This window comes from Lactuca saligna, chromosome 8 (genome assembly GCF_052625555.1).
Source record: "Lactuca saligna cultivar CGN05327 chromosome 8, ASM5262555v1, whole genome shotgun sequence".
Lineage (NCBI taxonomy): Eukaryota > Viridiplantae > Streptophyta > Magnoliopsida > Asterales > Asteraceae > Lactuca > Lactuca saligna.
In genome coordinates this window covers 229,635,718-229,650,284 of record NC_136424.1, presented here as the reverse complement: position 1 = coordinate 229,650,284, position 14,567 = coordinate 229,635,718, and positions in this window count along the sequence as shown.

The window sequence follows — 14,567 nt, the reverse complement described above, 5'->3', positions numbered from 1 at the left end:
ACTTATAAGGACTTCATGAACTTCAAACCTACCTTCTTTGATGGTACCGGAGGAATTCTAGCATTGTCTCAGTGGTTCGAAAGAACTGAGGCTGTCTTTGAAATGTGCTCATGTCCCGAGGAGAGCAAAATAAAATTCGCTACTGCCACCCTCACTAACAGGGCTCTGACATGGTGGAACGGCCACGTCAGTGCACTCTCTTTGATAACAGCCAATGCCATGGGCTGGGACACAGTGAAGGACCTCATGAGAAGGGAGTACCGCCCTAGGGGCGAAATTCAGAAACTTGAGGAGGAACTTTGGAACCTCAAGATGAAAGGGACTGACATAACAACTTACACAGCTAGGTTCTGCGACTTGGCGACTATGTGTCCCAACATGATCTCTCGGAGAGCAAGAAAATCGAATGATACATCTAGGGTTTAGTGCCCCCGTATCAAGGAAATGTTCTATCCTCCCATCCTGCAACTTTTGACAGCACCAAGGAGTTGGCCCACAGGTTGATCGATCATGAAGCACCTCCCACTCCTGCAACAGCAACTACAATTGCCACTGTACCACCTAAAGCATCCGACAACAAGAGGAAACGTGTGGATCGGAGGAAGGACAAAAGAACTCAACCTCTTTCCAAAAACCAGCAGATCGTGGCTGTCCATGCTACCACAACTCCTGCTACTTCTGCGTCGGCGAAAGCTTATGTTGGGCACCTGCCCAAGTGTCCCAAGTGCCCCTTCCACCATACCAGCCCCTGTCATGAATTGCAATGCACCAACTGCAGCCGGAAGAGCCATACTGTTCGATTTTGCAGAGCCCCACCCAAACCTATCTCGCAAGTTCCCGGTTCAGAAGTGACCCAGACTTGTTATGGCTGCGTTGAAGCTGGCCATTTCAAGAAAAACTATCCGAAAGCTGGGAATACGGGAGGAACCGGAAGACTACTCGCTATTGGCCACAATGAAGTAGTAGCGGACCCCACAGTAGTCACGGGTACGTTCCTTCTCAACAATTCTTATGCCTGTGTCTTATTCGATAGTGGTGCAGAAAGAAGCTTCATAAACCAAAACTTTAAACACTTACTTAAGCAATCCCTGCAACCACTAGAAGAAACATTCATCGTAGAAATGGCTAACGGAAAGACCGAAAGCTCTAATGAAATTTACATAGGTTGTACCCTCACGTTAGATGATCATTCATTCCCAATTGATCTCATACCGTTCTTGATCAAGAGTTTCGATGTCATTCTTGGCATGGAATGGTTGAGTCTTCATCGCGCTAATATTCTATGCTTCGACAAAGTCATCTGCTTAAATCCACCGAATCGCGAAACTCTGTTAATCTACGGAGACAAACCCGGTACGAGTCTTCGTATCATCTCAAGTATTCAAGCCCAGAAGTACTTGCGCAAGGAATATCGCGCCTTTCTTGCACATGTCGTCGACTCAAGCCAGAAAGTGAAAGATCCAAAAGACATCCCTGTTGTATGTGATTTCCCTGACGTCTTTCTGGAAGACCTTCCAGGTTTACCTCCCAAACGTTAGGCTGAGTTCGGAATCGATCTAGTCCTAGTAGCTACTCCTGTAGCTAAGTCGCCTTATCATTTAGCGCATGCCAAGATGCAAGAACTATCCGGTCAACTTAACAAGCTGCTCAGAAAGGGATTTATAAGATCGAGCTTCTCACCTTGGGGAGCTTCGGTCTTATTCGTGAAGAAGAAAGCTGGATCATTCCGTATGTGAATCGATTATAAGGAGCTCAACAAACTCACGGTTAAAAACCGCTACCCTCTTCCTCATATAGACGACCTATTCGACCAACTACAAGGGTCGAGTTACTTTTCCAAGATTAATCTTAGGTCCGGGTATCACCAGTTACGAGTCCTTGAGGAGGATGTTCCTAAGACAGCCTTCCGAACTCGTTACGGGCACTACGAGTTCGTAGTGATGCATGCCCTTCGGACTGACTAACGCACCCGCAGTGTTCATGGATTTGATGAATAGGGTGTGTCGTCCATATTTAGACCAGTTCGTCATCGTCTTTATTGATGATATACTCGTCTACTATCGGAGTGAGGAAGAGCGCAGAAATCATCTACGACGAGTCTTGGAAACCCTGCGATCGGAGAAGTTATACGCAAAGTTCTATAAGTGCAAATTTTGGATCCGAAGAGTTGAATTCTCAGGACACGTGGTTAGTGAGGAAGGAATCCATGTAGACCCGTCCAAAATTAAAGCCATCGAGAACTGGTCAGCACCAAAGATACCTACGGAAATTCGTCAGTTTCTAGGCCTCGCTGGCTACTACAGAACTTCTCTCGGATTGCGAAACCTCTCACTATGTTAACATAGAAAGGAGTACCATTTGACTGGGAAGAGAAACAGGAGAAGGCATTCCAGACCCTGAAACGAGCCCTATGCACCGCACCGGTGTTATCCCTTCCCGAAGGAACAGAAGATTTCGTGGTATACTGCGACACATCGAAACAAGGGCTCGGTTGTGTCTTGATGCAACGAGGTAAGGTCATCGCCTATGCCTCAAGACAGCTGAAGAGACACGAGATCAACTACACCACGCACGACCTCGAGTTAGGGGCGGTTGTTTTCGCTCTGAAGATCTGGAGACATTACTTGTATGGAACGAAGAGCACAATATACACTGACCACAAAAGTCTTCAACACATACTGAACCAAAAGGAGCTCAATATGAGGCAACGACGGTGGGTTGAACTACTCAGTGATTACGACTGCAAGATTCACTATCACCAGGGAAAAGCCAATGTAGTAGCAGACGCGCTGCGTAGAAAAGAGTATTCTAGCCGAAGAGTCAAGTCACTAACAATGACTATCCATTCACATCTATCTGCACAGATTAAGGAGGCTCAGCTTAAAGCCTTAAAGCCTGAGAATGTGGCGGGAGAATCCCTACGTGGAATGGATAAGAACTTGGAGGTCAAGGGTGACAGAGCCTATTATCTCATGGACCGAATCTAGACCCCATGCCACGGTGGTTTCAGAGACTTGGTCATGAAGGAAGCACACAACACTCGATACTCCGTTCACCCAGGTTCAGATAAGATGTATCTGGATCTCAAAAAGCTATATTGGTGGCCTTAGATGAAAGCAGAGATTGCTACCTTCGTGAGTAAATGCCTTACTTGCGCAAAGGTTAAGGATGAATACCATAAGCCATCAGGTCTCCTCCAACAACCAGAGATACTGGAATGGAAGTGGGAGAGGATTATCATGGATTTCATAACCAAGCTACCCAAGACAACGGGTGGATTGGATACAATATGGGTTATCGTCAATAGATTGACCAAATCCGCGCACTTCCTACCCATCAAGGAAACAGACAAGATGGAGAAACTCACAAGAACATACATTAAGGAGATAGTTCGACTGCATGGTGTCCCTGTATCTATTATCTCGGATAGAGATAGTAGGTTTACTTTGAGGTTTTGGCAATCACTGCAAAAAGCATTAGGGACGAGGTTGGACATGAATACAACCTACCATCCACAGACTGATGGACAAAATGAGAGGACGATCCAAACCTTAGAGGATATGCTGCGATCCTATGTGATTGACTTTGGTAAGGAGTGGGATACACACTTACCCCTTGTGGAGTTTTCCTACAACAACAATTATCATACGAGCATCAAGGCAGTCCCATTTGAAGCCGTTTACGGTCGGAAGTGCAGATCCCCTCTATGTTGGGCTGAGGTGGGTGGCACTCAGTTAGCTAAAGGACAAGTTCCTGACAGCACTCTCACGGGTCCGGAAATCATCCGAGAAATGACCAAGAAGATTGTACAGATTCGCGAACAATTAAAAGCCGCTAGAGATTGGTAGAAAAGCTACGCAGACTAACGACGAAAACCCTTGGAATTCCAGGTGGGAGACCGTGTCCTTTTGAAAGTCTCACCCTGGAAGGGCACAATACGCTTTGGAAAGCGTGGAAAGTTGAATCCAAGGTACATAGGGCCTTTCGAGATTCTCGCTAGAATCGGCCCCGTAGCGTACAAACTCAACCTACCCCACGAGCTAAGTAACATACACTCTACCTTCCACGTCTTGAACCTGAAAAAGTGCTTATCTGATGAAACCCTGGTGATTCCACTAGATGAGATCGAGATCGACGGAAGCCTCAACTTTGTGGAAGAACCTGTGGAAATCATGGATCAAGAGGTTAAACGAACGAAACAAAGCCGCATCCCAATTGTGAAGGTTCGATGGAACGCCAAACGAGGACCGGAGTTCACTTGGGAGCGCGAAGATCAAATGAAGCTTAAATACCCCCATCTGTTCGCTTAGTGGTACTGTAATAATTTAACTGTTTGAATTCAAAATTTCAGGACGAAATTCCTTAACAGGGGGATGATGTGACAACCCAAAGGTTTGTTCTGTTAGATTTAACCGTTTCCGCTAACGGAATATGTCATTCTATAAAAGTTCCGTGATTTGGGGTCGTCAAATAAATAAATGTTTATTTATTTATTTATATCTTATGTTGTTATTGTCATAACAAAATAAATAAAACTAATAAATTTCATTTCCATTTATTTGGAAAATATTATTTTTATTACAACCATTTAACTCGGGTAAAATGTTTAAACCTCGTTAAGCTTTAGCATCGGGCAGTCGTATACCGGGTACAACACCTGAGACTTATATAAAGAAGGTGGAACACTTCTTAGAACTCTTTTACCACTCTAGCTTCACTCTCTCTCTACTCCCTCTCCAACTCGTTTTCGACTCCAAAACCGCAAGTTTCCGACTCCAAACGTAAGATCCTCTACCCTAACTTGTTCTAGATATTAATTAGTGTTGTTTTAACCCAAAAATCGTCCAAGAAAGCTGAGAGAAAGGAGTTTACGGCCTAAGAACCTCCTTAGGCCGTAAATCCCTTAAATGAGGCCAAAAGTCCCAAATTTCCTTCCTTTAAGCTTAGAAACTAGTTGGGGATTTAACCTAGGAGTGTTTAAACCTTGAAACATCAATTTTTAGGGCATAAAAGAGAGTTTATGGCCCAAGCACATGCTTAGGTCGTAAACACCCTCTAACCATGCTATCATGCCCAAAAACACTTCCAAACCACCCCTAGGCTTAAGATATGGATTAAGGACTTGCCATTTCTGACTTAGAACATTTAAACACATGCATTTGTGGGGTAAAATAGAGTTCACAGCCCAAGCATATGCTTAGTCCGTAAACTCCCCTAAATCATGAAAAATGGGAGTTTAAACCCCTAAAAGGCCTTATAACCTCTACTAGAATTTGTTAGAAATTAAACCAAAGGCCTAGAAATCAAGGAATGGGGTATACAAGAGTTTACTACCATAAAACCTAAGGTTTATGGCCGTAAACTCCCAAGGAGTGGCCTTTGGGCCGTAAACTCCAAGGGAGTATGCTCTTGGACCCCTAAACACCACTATAGCCTTGTATAATTCCTTAGAAACACTTCTAAATCCACATGAGACTTGAAAGCAATCAAAAAACACTCCTCCCGTGAGTTTACGGCCGTAAACTCATGGGGGATGTGGCCTCCCAACCGTAAACTCACTTAGGGTGGGTTTTAGGAGAGTAAACTCCAATGTGAGGTCATACACTCCTTCGATAAAACTCATTAACCCTCTAGCACTCAACCATAAGACCTGTAATCACACTAGGATGTCTATATGTTAATAAGAGATTAAATCACTAATTACTTGTAAACATATGTATTCATATGTTATTAGGGTCATAAAGGGTGTACAAGTCCTTATTTGACACCAAACTCTCACCCTACACTCATACCCGATCTACTCATTTCAGGTGAGTTCATACCCCTTAATGAACCTTTTAAATATTTTTACATCTTTTAGGGGGGATACAAGAACATTATTACCTGTTTTACTATCAAATCATATGTGATTTACAATCTATCATCGAAAAGGGATTAATCTACAATTTTAGAAACTCATCAATAAAACTGTTTTAACTAGTTATCAAATGCATTTTTAAAGTTAAATTGTTGTTAAACTATTTCAAAACTATGTTTTAACTACTTTTCTGTTAATAAAATATATCTACATTAATATATTTATATAAATAAGACTTGAAGGACTTAGGACCGATAGCTGGCCTTATTTCATGTTCTTGTTTGATGTGGTTTTAGGGTATTGGTTGTCCGTCCAACTGTCGTTGAATTCTTAATTATATATCATATATATTTGTGTTAGATATGCATGTTTTTGTCTTATTCATTACTACCATTGATCAGAAGCAGGAATTTACATACTCTATTTAACTATAATAGGTATAGTTAAGGCTACCACTAGTTATCTCTACTACTGTTATACACACCATAAACCGTTAACATTGCAAGCTAATGCAAGTATAAGAGAACACTCTACTTACTATACTAAAAGTCTATCATACTAAAGTATAAGAGAATTCACTAATACTAAGTATATCACACTATCTCTCTAGAAGGTACTCTATTGTACTTTCACCATGTGACCAAGGCTTCCCGAAAGAGAAGCAACACTATATGTATAGATCTATACGGAACATACACTATTACATCCTGACTGTTAGCTACAGTCAGAGCCGACTAGGCCAGGGGTGGCACTACATTACTTCACTACACATGACCGGGAAGGTCATCGGTACTCTATTACTTCACAATTGGTTACATGAGAAGTTATACTTACATTTAAAGAAATACGCTAAGACTTAAAGTCTGAGCTAAAATCCCGAAGTAATTAAAGATCTATTACTAACTAAAGTTACAACACTACTACTATTAGCAAGCTTAACTTTTCTTCAGCCGTATTACTTACATCAGATTTATTTCTACACTTTTACAATTGAAGGTTTCAACAACATTACTTATAAAGACTAGAAAGATTGACTTACAAATGCACTTTCTGGATAATATAGGATTTTCCAGGGATTTCTACTACTCATAAATACAAATTTCAGTTTTATACTACAAGTTCGCAACCACTTTTATACTACAATGACACTAAACTCTTATGAACTCACCAGCTTTATGCTGATATTTGTTTTCAAAATAACTTGTATCATCAGGTCAAAGATAGATAGGTACTGGTGCAGCATTTTGGAGAAGATGGAGCATACAAGATCCATCTCTTATTTTTGTTATATTTTTGGTGTCTATTGAAACGTACATAACACACTTGTAATTAGACTCACTATGTAAATGAAATGGTTGTTGTTTTCTTGCTTTTACTATTATGCAATTGTGATGATACTGTACATGACATCCTCCACCCCGGAACGTATTCGCCATTCTCGGTTTTTGGGTGTGACATTTCATCACCCGAATCGAAAAGATTACTAGCATAAGAGTTGTCGAGAAGGAACGTACCCGAAACAACGGTGGGATCAGCGACTGCCTCCTCCCGTCACATGCCTAGGACTCTTCCGGTATTATCAACTGTCGTCTTCTTGGGGTAGTTTCTCTTAAAATGTCCAACTTCTCCATAATTATAACAGGCTTGACCAACACCTGCTGTGACAACCCGAAACTTCTAACCCATGTAATTGATCTGTGTTTCAGCGCTAAAACTTGAGTTCATTGTCTTTTATTAAATCTTGTGGTTCCATATGGGTGCTCTAGACTTAGTATAATCTAGATATGAGTCTTAAGATGGGTTGGAGAGTGTAACTATCACAAAATCGGGCCAAACTCACCAAATAAGGTGTGTGCGGCCACACACCTGTGTGTACGGCCACACACCCAACCGCAAACACCCTCAACATCACACCCAATTCAATATATGGATGGATACCCTTTCATTCATTCATTTAGATGTTTCTCCCCTCTCTCTACTTTCTCTCTCTAAATCATCAACCAAGAACACTTGGAAGGCTTCATAATCGTGATCTACTCCATCTTCAAGCTCAGTATAGTGGTAAACACTTGAATCCCAAGCTTAAAGATCATTATGGTCATCATATTCATCATCCATTGAAGGTGAACTAATGCACACCTTCATATGGGGGCAGCACACATTCAAAGCTCCCAAGTATGAAGAGTATACACTTCAAAATCATCATATGGACTCAAATGAGGAGTGTACGGCCGCACACACCTGTGTATGGCTGCACACACCCTCTGTATGGCCACATACTCTTGTGTGCTGCCTCACACACACTCTTGGCCGCACTCCCCAGCCGCACACTCATTTTCAAGACCATACACCCACTCTAATGCCCATATTTGGCCCTAAACTTGCATAAATCATTAAGTTTGGATCATAGGACACTTATTCTTAGTAATTCCAAGCCATAAGGATGTTTTCCCATCATGTTTAGTCATGAAACACCTTAGTTCTAAATCATTTATGTGCCGTCACATGAATAATAGGGGCCATAGGTGTTCAGGGCATCCATTGGCACTCGAACCCTACATTAAACGGTGAGTTCATACCCCTACTCTTTTCAATGTTATTCACTGTTTTCAAGGGGGAATACAAGCAAAGTACAAGCAATACTTGTACTTTAAACTTGTTTTTACATGTGTTGCGTTCCATAATTCATATGCTTTTAACACTGATAATCATAAAAGATAACAGTTTGAACTCGCAGAACACACTATCGTATTATTTGTGAAAAATATTATAAAATGTTGTATTTTATATTTTCACAAATGGTTTTCCACATTATATCAGTTAAAAGCATAACCATTGAACTTGAAACTTGAAACATGAAACCTAGTACATTGTTTTGTCCTCAGTAACACTCCACAGAGATACGCGAGTGGAACATCATCGTTTGGATCAGTACCTTTCTATATTATTACTAGTAAATTTGTTATTCCTATAAATTGGAGACAAGTCCTCGGGAAAACTCCACAGAGATACGCGAGTGGAGGACCGCCCCCGTAATCAGAATCTCCAGGAGGGAGAACGTGACTTGAGTGTATAGCTCTATACAGGGCTGACTACCCCACACCTGGCTGCTAGCTACAGCCGAACCGAAAGGTTCAAGGGTGATGAAAGTCATAAGGTGATGTGGACTACTTATTGCCATATCTAGTCTATCGTATGGTTATGGAACTCGCAATTTGGATAACAGAGATTTACTAAATAGTAATAATGAATAAAGTAACTATGCTTACTTTGTATATATTAGTTTTATATACGTGTTTAAACTAATACATTTCACAAGGACAACCAGGTTTTCGGTATACATCATTCACATTTGGTAACCAACATTCAGGAAAATATGGGATTTTCCTGGGGTAATATTTGTACACAACTATATTCGTTTAACAAATTCAGATAACTAAACTTTAATATTCACAAGGGTAAACATGTTTTCAGTATACATCTTTTACATTAAACTTTGGATTTGATAACCAACTTTTAAGAAAATATGGGATTTTCTTGGTGTGTAACTTTTTCAAAAACAAAAAGGATCTTGTACAATTTCAGAAAACAAAACCGCCTATGTACTCACCAGCGTTATGCTGATTTTCAAAGTGCTTGTATTCTCAGGTGCGCATTAGACAGGTACCCGATGATTCCTTTTGGCAAAGACGGAGTGCGTTGAAGACTCGTCTTACTTATGCTCATACATACTATATATCACACTTGTATAACCTTACTTTCAAACAAATGTAAACCATTATATATGTAATGTAATGGTTGTTTACTTTACTTATGTCACACCCCGAAAACCGAAGGCGGAAACATTTCTGGGGCGGACTCCAAAAGAGTATCAAATCCAATGCACATACTAAGTAAAGTAAACAACCATTACATTACATATAAAAGTTTACATTTGTTCAAAAGTAAGTTGTACAAGTGTGATACATAGTATATATGAACAAAAGTAAGACGTGTCTTCTACGCACTCCATCTTCGCCATAATGGATCTTCGGGTACCTGTCTAATGCGGACTTGAGAATACAAGCATTTTAAAAATCAGCATAAAGCTGGTGAATTCATAAGAGGTTTTGTTTTGTGAAAATGTACGAGTTTCCTTTTGGTTTCTAAAAATGTTACGACCCAAGAAAATCCCATATTTTCTTAAAAGTAATGTTTGGTTAACTGTTAGGTTACACTGTTCTGGTTATGTTCACCAGTGATCCCAGGAAAATCCCATAATTTTCCTAATGTGAAAGATGTATACTGAAAACCTGGTTATCCTTGTAATGTGTGTGTTAGTTCACCAACCCAAAATGTAATGTAAAAGATGTACTCTGAAAATGTATTAGTTTTAACATGTTTATAAAACTAACATATACCAAGTAAACTAGTTACTTAACCCATTATTACTATTATGTAAATCTCTGTTATCCAAATTGCGAGTTCCATAACCACACTAAAGACTAATTATGGCAATAAGTAGTCCATTTCACTTTATGACTCTCGTCACCCTTGAACCTTTCAGTTCGGCTGTAGCTAGCAGCTAGGTGTGGGGTAGTCAGCCCCGTATAGATCTATACACTCTAGTCACGCTCCCTATTTAAGAGATTCTGGTCACGGGGGCGGTCCTCCACTCGCGTATCTCTATGGAGTGTTCACCGAGGACGTGTCTCCAATTATAGGATTAACAAATTTACTAGTAATAATACTGAAAGATCAAATAGCTATCCTCCACTTGTGTATCTCTGTTGTTACCGAGGACAAAATCATGTTCAAATGTTATGCTTTTAACTGTTATAATGTGAGAAAGCATTTGTGAAAATATAAATACAACAATTTATAATGTAATTCAAAAATAACATGATAATGTGTCCTGTAAGTTCAAACGGTTGTTTGTTACGCCTGTCAGTATTAAAAGCATATATAATATGAAACACAATGTATACAAAACAGTTTTGAGTACAAGAATCGCTTGTACTTTTCTTGTATCCCCCCCTGAAAACAGTGAAAACGTTGAAAATGGGTAAGGGTATGAACTCACCAGACGAGAAAACGCGGCAATTTGGATGCTATGTGACGGTTCAGGGCTTACTTACGCGCGAGGTTCCTATGTAATATGAAATGATATACAATTGTATCTAATTAGACTTTGAACCACTAATTAGACATGAGTACACACTTTGAGACGTGAAAACACTTCAATACAAGTGTTCGGAGTGCTCCGGGTGACATCTATGGATGTGTAAGACTTAGATATGGAGTATACTCTTCAAAAGTAAGCTCTTTGAGGAGTTTACAGTCCACTGACCATATCCTAATGAGTTTACGGCCGTAAACTCATGGTTGGTGTGTTCTTGGATGCCAAAAAGTCTTACAATGTACACGGGAAAGTTCTAGGGTTGATTCCATGGCTTAGGAAGTGATCGGGACTTGAAATGGCCTTGGAAATGGAGTTTACGGTCTATGAAGGTGTTCTTGGGGAGTTTACTACCTTAAACACATGAGTTTACAACCGTAAACTCGTGTTTGTTCATGATTCATGGGTGTTGGTGTTTGTAGGTTAATCACATGTGATTCTTGTCCAACATACAAGCCATTCAAGGTGATAAGGGAACTTAAACACCTATTTGAAGAGTTTATGGCCTAGGAAGATGAATTTATGGTCTAAGAATGTTCTTGGACCGTAAACTCTAGTTTGTCCCTGATACGTGTATGGGCTTGATTTGATGAGTAAGGTAGTGTTTAGGTAAATTAAGAGAGAATAACAACCACAAATGATATGTGAATGGAAAGAAATGGATAGATTAGTAACAACTCAAGACCTATTAAGTTGTATACCGGTGAAAACAATCCAAGACCTATTGGATTGAGTTCGTATCAAGTCAAGAACACGTCCTAACAAGATAATTTGTGAATTATAATAATAATTCCAATTAAACAAAGGTTTTTTTCTTAAAAATTCGTCTATTATCTTTCCCATGCATAAACTTGGCTTTATATGAAGCCTTTATTACAAACTTGGTGGTTACAAGCCAACCAACCAATTATTCAATAAAACTGGTAAATGAAATTTAAGGAAACTCTTGAAATAACACAAAAAAAACGTCCAAGACACTTGAGGATGAAGAAAAAAACATTTATGCTTCATTAAGGAGCCATAAGAAGCATTAATGAGCCATCAGAAACATTAAAGTGTAACCCTAATGCACCAAAGAGTGATAAAAACGGCTAGGAGGCTTTATGAAGCAAAAAGTAACGTTTGTAGCACTTATGAATCCTTAAAAATGTTGCCCTAGCCTTCATGCAACCCTAATTCAATTTGTGGGTTACCATGCACAACCCAATCATTGAGCCCAAACCACCTTCTAGCCCACTAGTAATCACTAATCCATCACATTTTGGGCTTTCATGATCCATGCATGAATCATCCCCTCCCCCTTTGAAAGGAATTGACCTCAATTCATCAAGTCCATCATCATCAAGATAAGGTGAAAGATCTCCCACATTAAAGGTAGCATGCATTCCATGGTCTCCTCCTAAGTCCACATTGTAACCATTATCATTTTCAAAATTTGTCACTTCCACACATGTATCATTCCCCCCTTCTTCGAAAGGAATTGTCCTCAATTCAGTAAGAACCAAATTTTGTTGTTCTCCCATAGAAACCTTCCATGACAGCAGGTCTTGAAAACATATTTTTATTGCAGAATGTGACCTTTTCTTTACTCCAAGTTGGTCTCTTCTCCACATACACATGTTCTTCAAATAACTAAAAGAACTCGCCAAATGAAATTCTAACCATATCTTCCATTTGTGGATCAAAAACCACTTTCGTGCAGTCCCATGAACAAGTTTAGAACCTAGAAAGTTATCCTTGAAATAATTTAAAGGATTAACAATGGTCATATGAAATAATAGATCATGGTTTGTACTTGTGGGTTGATGAACAACATGTTCCAATAACATGGCTTCCCAACTGAAAGTACACCACAAGAATAGGAATCCAAGCATTATGAACTCCCTCCCTCGTAACTGCTTGGAACTTGGAACTTGATGAGTCACACCTTTTTCTAGGTTCTTACAAAGATGGTTTGTTATAAGACGGGTATCATCATCCTTCTTAACCACAACCACATCTTCGTGGTCAAGAACCTTCTCCACCACTTCAGATTCTTCAACCTTTTCTTCAACAATTTTGTTTGTAACAAAAAAATCGATTTCTTTCACAATTGTTTCAACAATTTTGTTTCCAACCACAAAATTTATTTCTTCTTCGATTTCTTCTTGGTCGTCTTCCCCTTCAGTGGCATAGAAAGGGTTAGAGTGTTCAACAATTTCTTCTCCAGTCACTAAATTGATTCTTTCAACAAATTCCCCTTCCCCATCGGTGTCATAGATGGGTCCGAAATCTTTTTCCTCGTCTTCTTCAATTTCCTCTTCCTCCTTAATGTCTTCTTCATCATATAACTTGCGCAACATTTTTGGACAACAACTTCTGAACAGGAAGTGAAATCAAAAAAACTTAGCAAGGATTTTTTGTTAAACAAGAACACAACAACACCCAATCGAAACTAGGCTCTGATACCACTTATGATACGTATATGGGCTTGATTTGACGAGTAAGGTAGTGTTTAGGTAAATTAAGAGAGAATAACAACCACAAATGATATGTGAATGGAAAGAAATGGATAGATTAGTAACAACTCAAGACCTATTAAGTTGTATACCGGTGAAAACAATCCAAGACCTATTGGATTGAGTTCGTATCAAGTCAAGAACACGTCCTAACAAGATAATTTGTGAATTATAACAATAATTCCAATTGAACAAAGGTTTTTTTCTTAAAAATTCGTCTATTATCTTTCCCATGCATAAACTTGGCTTTATATGAAGCCTTTATTACAAACTTGGTGGTTACAAGCCAACCAACCAATTATTCAATAAAACTGGTAAATGAAATTTAAGGAAACTCTTGAAATAACACAAAAAAAACGTCCAAGACACTTGAGGATGAAGAAAAAACATTTATGCTTCATTAAGGAGCCATAAGAAGCATTAATGAGCCATCAGAAACATTAAAGTGTAACCCTAATGCACCAAAGAGTGATAAAAACGGCTAGGAGGCTTTATGAAGCAAAAAGTAACGTTTGTAGCACTTATGAATCCTTAAAAATGTTGCCCTAGCCTTCATGCAACCCTAATTCAATTTGTGGGTTACCATGCACAACCCAATCATTGAGCCCAAACCACCTTCTAGCCCACTAGTAATCACTAATCCATCACATTTTGGGCTTTCATGATCCATGCATGAATCATCCCCTCCCCCTTTGAAAGGAATTGACCTCAATTCATCAAGTCCATCATCATCAAGATAAGGTGAAAGATCTCCCACATTAAAGGTAGCATGCATTCCATGGTCTCCTCCTAAGTCCACATTGTAACCATTATCATTTTCAAAATTTGTCACTTCCACACATGTATCAGTCCCATTTATGAATGTTTTGGTGCATTTCTAGAGGGATTATAAGGTTATAAGCACTCATGGAAGTTCATTGAAGGTGTTTAGGGGCAAACTAACACCCAAAAACGTGTTTAAGGTCTAAGATTGAGGGTTTATAGTCCAAGCATGTTCTTGGACCGTAAAATCATGTTTGGTCCCTTCCTATATGATTTGGTGCTTCAAATGATG